The sequence below is a fragment of the Suricata suricatta genome, chromosome 17 (genome assembly GCF_006229205.1).
Source record: "Suricata suricatta isolate VVHF042 chromosome 17, meerkat_22Aug2017_6uvM2_HiC, whole genome shotgun sequence".
NCBI classification, from domain to species: Eukaryota; Metazoa; Chordata; class Mammalia; order Carnivora; family Herpestidae; genus Suricata; species Suricata suricatta.
The window spans coordinates 34,815,103-34,822,166 of record NC_043716.1 but is presented as its reverse complement, the minus strand read 5'-3'; positions in this window follow the sequence as shown (position 1 = coordinate 34,822,166).

The following is a 7,064-nucleotide window of genomic DNA, read 5'->3' as shown; positions in this document are numbered from 1 at the left end:
CGGAAGGTGCGGAAGGTGCGGAGGCAGCGGCCTGGCCCCCCGTCCGGGCCCGGCTCCCTCCCGCCCCGGCCCCGGAGGCGAGGGTCCGCGCGGCCACGTGTCCGGCGGGGCAAGTCCGAGGGAGCAGAGGAGTCTGCCCGGCCGCCCGCTCCCCCTCCCGGGTATAAATCTTGGGGACCGGAAATACAATAAAACTTCACCGTGTTGATGAACTTCAAATGGTTTACATCCCCTCCTGTCCTGAAAAGAAAGACGGGCGGGGGGCGGGTTACAAGGAAGGGGGAACAAATTTACGAGCCGCAGAAGCAGCCGCCTCGGCCCCTTCCTTTCGTCCGAGCAGACCGTGTCCGCGTGGAGAGAAGCAGCCTCGGCCCCCGGGACTTTGCCTCGGCTGTCCCCGCCGCCGGGGACTCTTCTCTCGCAGGAGTCGCCCGTGCGGCGTCTGGCAATTCACGGGGCCGCACACCCAGCCCCGGGCTCGGCTCGCCCGACACTTCGCCCAAGCGGAGTCAGGCGCCGGGCCCTTCCCCGCTGAAGCCCTGGCGGTGCCGGCCACGCCCGGTGGCCTCCGCTCTTTGCATCTTTCCGCTGAAAGCGGGTTTTTTGTTTTGTCTTTTCTCGACTCTAGCTGCCAGACCTTTGCCCTGCCCCACCCATTTATTGCCAGGTACTTGCTGGAAGGGGAGAGTGGGTCAGAAGGCCTGAAGGGGCTGAGCCGGGCAGGCGCTCCTAGAGGGGAAACCGGGAGGCTGGTCTTGGCCTGAGTGGAGGTGACCGCCAGCGCAGAGTCGTGTCCAAATTGGCCTCTGCCGAGGGCTCTGCCACCGTCTTCTGTCTGGTTCCTTCAGAGCTTCCAAATCAAACAAAAATAGCCGCTACCTGAACCTCCACTGCCCTCTCCATCGCCTTTTTCTGCTCTGGACCTTTTGTTTTGTTTTGTTTTGACCGAACTTTGTGGAATCTGGATTTGGAATGGCTATGAGACGGTTGTGAAGGAAACCCTAGGAAAGTCTCTTTGCGCTGTGGGCTCCAGATCATTAGGAGTGAAGTTGTTGATTTCCCGTTCACTTTGTCTGCTGGAGGGGCCCGTCAGGTGCACTTTTGGGCGACAGAGCAAAGGAATTCGATATGCCATACAGTTATTCACCAAAAAATATCAAGGGTCTAGGTCTAAGAGGTGTTGGAGGGCTAAGATGAGATCAGCCCGAGTCAGGGCTGGGGGACAGGACTGAGGCTCAGCCGCAGACCCCGGGCTAGGGCTTGGTGCAAGGGGCAGCCCATCCGCCCACAGACACACACACAGGTGCGCCCGTGGGACCTGCTGGCTCCACGCCCAACCCCCTTCCAAGAAAAGGCCCCAAAACATTACTGGGGACTTCTTTTTAAAAGTGATTTTAAAAAATGGGGATACCTGGTTGGCTCAGTCTGTACCGCAGGTGACTCTCCATCTCAGGGTTGTGAGTTCAAGCCCCACATTAGGTACAGAGATTATTTTGAAAAGAAAGAAGGAAAGAAAGCAAGACAGCAGGAAAGGGAAAGAAAAATTTAAAAATAAAGTTATAAGCAAATGGAACGGATGGGGAAAATACTATGGTCTACAGTTCGAAAATTTCTGGAAAGGCTAACTCAGACAGGCAGTCCCAGCTGGTGGGGGTTGGGAGCCGTGCCCTCCGGCTCCTTCCCTGCACCAAGGAGGAGGGAGGGGAGGAGGGAGGTAGGAGCTCATTAACAGCTGGAGGACAGGAAGTAGCTTGTTTCCATGCCCATTTTCATATTCCAGGATATGCATGAGGAGGCCTCCAGCTCCCACGTTATTACATGCCGGAACTCCCCCATTTTCTTCTTTAGCATGCTATATTTTTAATAAAAATACTGTGATAACAGCTACTGGCAGTCCCCTCTGCTGCGAGGATTTGTCTCCGGGAGCTGTTAGCGATGGGCGGAGGGCAGGACTGAGGGGCCAGCAGTTTCCACACCGTTCAAGACTGTTATGACCCACCCCTGCCCCCCCACCCAAACCTGCAGTGGGGGCAGGTCCATGTGCTAGTTCCCTGCCCATTGCTGACTTGGGTGTCGGGATTGGGATTCCCTGGGCTGAGGAAAGGGCATGGAACCATTTTAGACTCTTCGACTCTGGAAAATCCGAAGAGGCCAGGGCTACAGAACAGATGTATCTGTGCACACACATATTTTGCATATACTTTGCAAGGGCTTTGTAGCTGCTCCCTCCCCCCATCCCTGGTACCCGGAACCCAGGCCACAGATCCCAGTTTAAAAAGTGAAACTCTCTGCATGGGGCTGGACTGACACCTCAAAGTACATTCCCATAGATGCCAACTAGCCTTCTCATTCCGAGGTTGCTGGCCCCAAAGGAGTCAACTTTCAATGCCCAACACAGATACCCACCAACAGGGGCGCTGTTGCCAACAGGAACCCTCCTCCATGCCACTCATACACTCGTTGAGCTCATAATGGTCACTTGGTGAGTGAAGGCCATTTAGGCGGTGTTTCTTTTCACCCTCAAATGTCCAAATTCTCTCCCCAAAGCACGTCGATCTCCAAGTTATTCAGAAAATTGAAAATGTAGATGGCCAAGCTGTAGGATTTAGGGGTAACTTTTCCCTATTCTTGTCCCTCCTTGAAGACAAAGCAGAGTTCTAGCATAACTGGAGGGGACTGAACACGGGATGTTGGAGGCAGTGTAGACACAGATGCAAAACCCAGAGTCCTCAAAGACATGGAAATTGAGACCCCCTTCCGTTTAGTTAAGAGTTGCAAGGAGAATAAATATTTCTGGGCCTTCTTCCTCTGTCTCCCTTCCTAGGGTTCATTGTGTTGGTGGGGTGGGTTTCCGAGCAGGCAGAGCCGCATCCCTGAGACCCAGGCTGGATTTTTTTTGCCCGAAATTTCTGGCCTTGGCTGCGGGAGCGGCTCCGCGGTGGCCGGAGGGTGAGGCTGAAGCCGCCGCCGACCTCTAGGCGGCGCCCTAGCGTTGAGTCCTCACGCAGCTCTGTGTCCCGCGTTGGTGAAGGGGCCGGTTCCTGCAGACGCACTGGGCTTGGCCTGGAGCGGCCGCCGGCGCGTCGCCTTTGGCGCCCTCTGCCAAGCAAGAGAAACACCATGAAACGAGTGAGGGCTGGGAAAGGAATCGGCAGCTAATCGTGGCTCCATCCGCACCCCACCCCCTACCCTCATTCCCGACTCTAGGGAGCCTTCCACGGCCCAATCTCCTTTGATCTCCCCAGAAGCCTGCTCAAGGGCAGCGCCCGGAATCCTTAACCCCTCCCTCCAACTTGCAAAGGAAGACACTGGGGCCCGATGAAATTAAGTGGTTAGCCCAAGACCAGAGCAGCTATAAAATGGCGAGGCGGGCCTGCAGGACAAGTCCTTTACTCCAAATGAAATGCACTTGTCCCCAAATATGACACCCCAGCAAAAATGTCTTTCTTGTTAGCAAAATTCATTTCCAGAAAGGCAGCCTTGGGGGGGAGGGTTGTCTAGGTCGGAAGTTTGGGGTTTTCTGGATTTAAGATTCAGGGGAGCACTAAGGGAAGTGGAAGCAGATATAGGACCTCTCAGCTAGGATTGGGAGACAAGAGGAGTGCAGCCCCCTCCCTTCCAGAACGTGGCCAGTTCAAAGCTTATAACCTCCCCACAGGTGTGTCATCGAGGGCAACCGCCCGAGGCTCTCAAAGGCCCGTGCGAAAACGACCCAACTGGAGGGGGACACTGTGTGAGTTTTGAGTACTTTGTAAAAGAGGCCCTGATGACTAAGAGAAGGTGTCGGATACAGGACTGCTCCCATAAACCCAAAGGAGAAAGGCCTTTTGGGCAGGCAGTTAGGTCCCTCTCCTTGGCTCAAATGGCCTGTCGGATGACAGGGAAAGGAAGCCAAATTACAGGTGGGGAAAAGGAAACCTTGCTCGGGACACAGTCTGTTTGAGTCTAAGCTCAGAGACCCCCAGAACCCGAGAAGCACGGGGTAGGAAAACTGGGGTCCCTCTTCCCCTCCTGCTTGGCAGAGACGCCATTTTACAGAACGGGGGCCCACTTGGAGACATCTCTCCAAAGTTACTGGTAGGGCAGAGGTCCCAGAGAATCCTCTGCGGAAAAGAAAGGAAGCAGAGGGGTAAGGGGCTGCGGGGCTGGGGCAGCAAAGGGCACGCGCCCACCGTGCGGCAGACTCGCCCCCGCCCCACCCCCCCAGCCCAGGTCCGCAGCCCCGAGAGACGCGCCTTCCCTGCCGCGCAGGGGCTCTCGTGGGCGCCTAATTACTGAGAGCACATCTGGAGCAGCTGCGCCCTAGCCGGCCTTGGGCACATTACTCTGCTCCAAACCCTATTTTCATTCCCGAGGCTGAATCATAAAGACTCGAGGCAGGATAAATTCGGACCTGTGTGTGTCAGCATTCTTGTGTGCGCGCGCGCGCACGCGCCGCGCGCGCGCGGATGTGAGCGTCGGGAGGCGTCTGTGCGTCTCGCTGTGATCGCTGTGATCGCCGGATGGATTCGCAAAAGTTAGGGGGGGAAATGGAGCAACATCAGGCGAATTCAACTGCGAACATACTGTCGGCCTCATTATCCGCCCATTTCCAGGGAAAGCATTTGGGGCTGGGAATTAGCAGTTGATTGCATCACTTCTTTTGTTCACTTTAGGGCAGGAGAAACTATCTGCTTTCTATTAAAACATTCCATATTTCAAAAACTTTAAGATCTTCTCATTGTCAATTTTCTTTATTTCCATCCCCGTTACACCACTTGAACATTCAGATCTGCCAGTATCACATCAACATTATTACACACACACACACACACACACACACACACACACACACACACACATACACAGGCTTTATGCTGGGAAAAGTCACCCAGTTTCTGCATGTGCAAAATCTGGATGTCTTAACTCTTAAGGTTGTTGTAAGAATTAATTAATGTACAATGTGTCTAAGATTTAGCACAATGCCTGGTGAACAGGGAGTATTTAGTAAATAATGACTATTAATAACAAGGAAGAGGAGGGGAAAAAGAGGTGGAGGAGGCAGAGGGAAGGGGGGAGGAGGAAGTCTGCTTTGTTCTCAGAGAACCAGTCTAGGTTGGAGGATATGTTCTCAGCCTGTATATGTATAATGTATTCTTTTGCCTTAGAGCAATGTCCATAAAAGCGAGGCCCCTTGAACCCCTTGGCCTGTAACTACCTCTTCAATAAGGAACAGAGAATTGCAGCAATTATCTGGCTCATTTCAGGTTCAAACTCCCTTGTGCCTGAAGTATCTGGATCTGGTGGGGGAAAGGTATGGGGAGTGGCGGCATATTCTCATTCAGCTTCTCAATAAGCCTTTCCCCTTTGCTGGCGTAAACATGATCCTGCCTCCAAGAATGGGTAGAAAAGAAATAGGGGGCCCAGAAAGCTGGAGTTAGGGCAGAACGTCTGAGAAATATTTCAGAAAAAACCAGGGCTTGCTCATTTCCTGGGCATCAGGAAGCCTGGATGTCTCTCCATGCATCTGCCTGGCCTCGGAGACGCCCCAAACAAATCACAGACCTTTCCCTGGTGGGAATCTTCATTTCACATCCCACAGACATCTCCTGAGTGCCTACTGTGTGCGCAGCACTGCGCTAAGCTCTGGGGCTCCAGCAGGAGCTGCACTCCACCAGTTAGCAGTGCTGAATTGCAGCTGGTGACAGGTCTCTGCTCCCAGAAACTAGTCCAGGGATCCAGGAAGGGTAGACCCTGCTGGGCGAGAACTTCTGGCCAATGACTGTATTGCCTTTTCAGGGCCAAAGTTCTGGTGCAGGGGTGGAGCTAGAGGGTCTGAGGGCACCCCCCTCTCCATTGTCTGTCAGAAAGAGGCCAACTCCACGGTGGGGATGGCCTTGTTGGGGGAGGGGTGGGGCACAGGGAATTGAGAAGGGGCGAAGGGATGGCTCGAGGCTCCTGACCCTCAGTCGGAAGTTCCCGAGAACACCAATTAGCTTTTTTTTTTAATTACTAAAGTAGGCAACAAATGGGCATATATTTCTTCTGCTCTGATTAAAAGCATTTAGGTCAGGTGTTCCCAGCCTGAATTCTTCAGTTTAAGCTGTCCCAAGCAGAAAATTGTTTATTTTTTTTCTTTGTATTTTCAGGCAGGGGTCTGAATACTATTAGCCAGCCATTGGCTTCTGTGTTACAGCCCAGAACAGTCGGTGGGGGCTGCTAGGTGATGGTTGTATTGGCTGGGAGAGAGGCAACTGGCAATGGGTTGAGGTCTTTCTTTCCCCGAGTCACATTTACTTGACATGTGTAAGCACCAGGACCAGCCAGGAGGGTAGGGTAGCGTGTGAGGGTGTGTAGGGTGCAATAAACCCAGATCATTTCCTGTTCCCTCAATGTGTCTGAACACAGTCCTGAAAGAAGGAAGTTTGTTCACTTCTCAGACCCCAATGAAACCTGACTTTTCAGGGAGATCAGTTCACAGGAGTGGGGAGAAAGCCAGGGAGCTTTTACTGGGCTGTGGATGAAGAGTCTAAAGAAGTTGAAACACACAAACTGGGTGAAACTAGGGGGTCCTCCCCATGTGTGGCTCCTCCCAACAAGATAACAAAAATGTTTTCACCCAGAGTTCAGTATCTCTGGCCTCTAACCTTGGCTAGCTAAGCCCCCAGCCCCACGGAGAGCTGGGGTCTCCGAAGACACTGAATAAGTAGATCAATAAGGGACACAAAAGAACATCCCACTGCCTGAGCCCCATTCGCTTGGCTCACAGACAGCATTATCCAGAGGGCTGTCGCCAGCCTTCCCTCTCAGGAGTTTCAGTACCTTTTTAATTCCCTGATATGCTTTTTATTCCTCACGTCCCGCTTCCCCCTGGCAGCTGGACCCACCCCAAGTCAGCCCAAGGTCAGCTTCTTCCAGCAAACCTCTCTCCATTTTCTTGAGCCCCCTGGTCTGGGAAAGACACAAAGACTGCCTCCCACTGGGAACCCAGCCCCTATGGTAGTAAAAACACTGCTGGATGGGTGTTTTTAAAGAGAAAGGTTGACCTGGTAAACACCAAGTTATCAGCTACAAGGAAAAAAGTG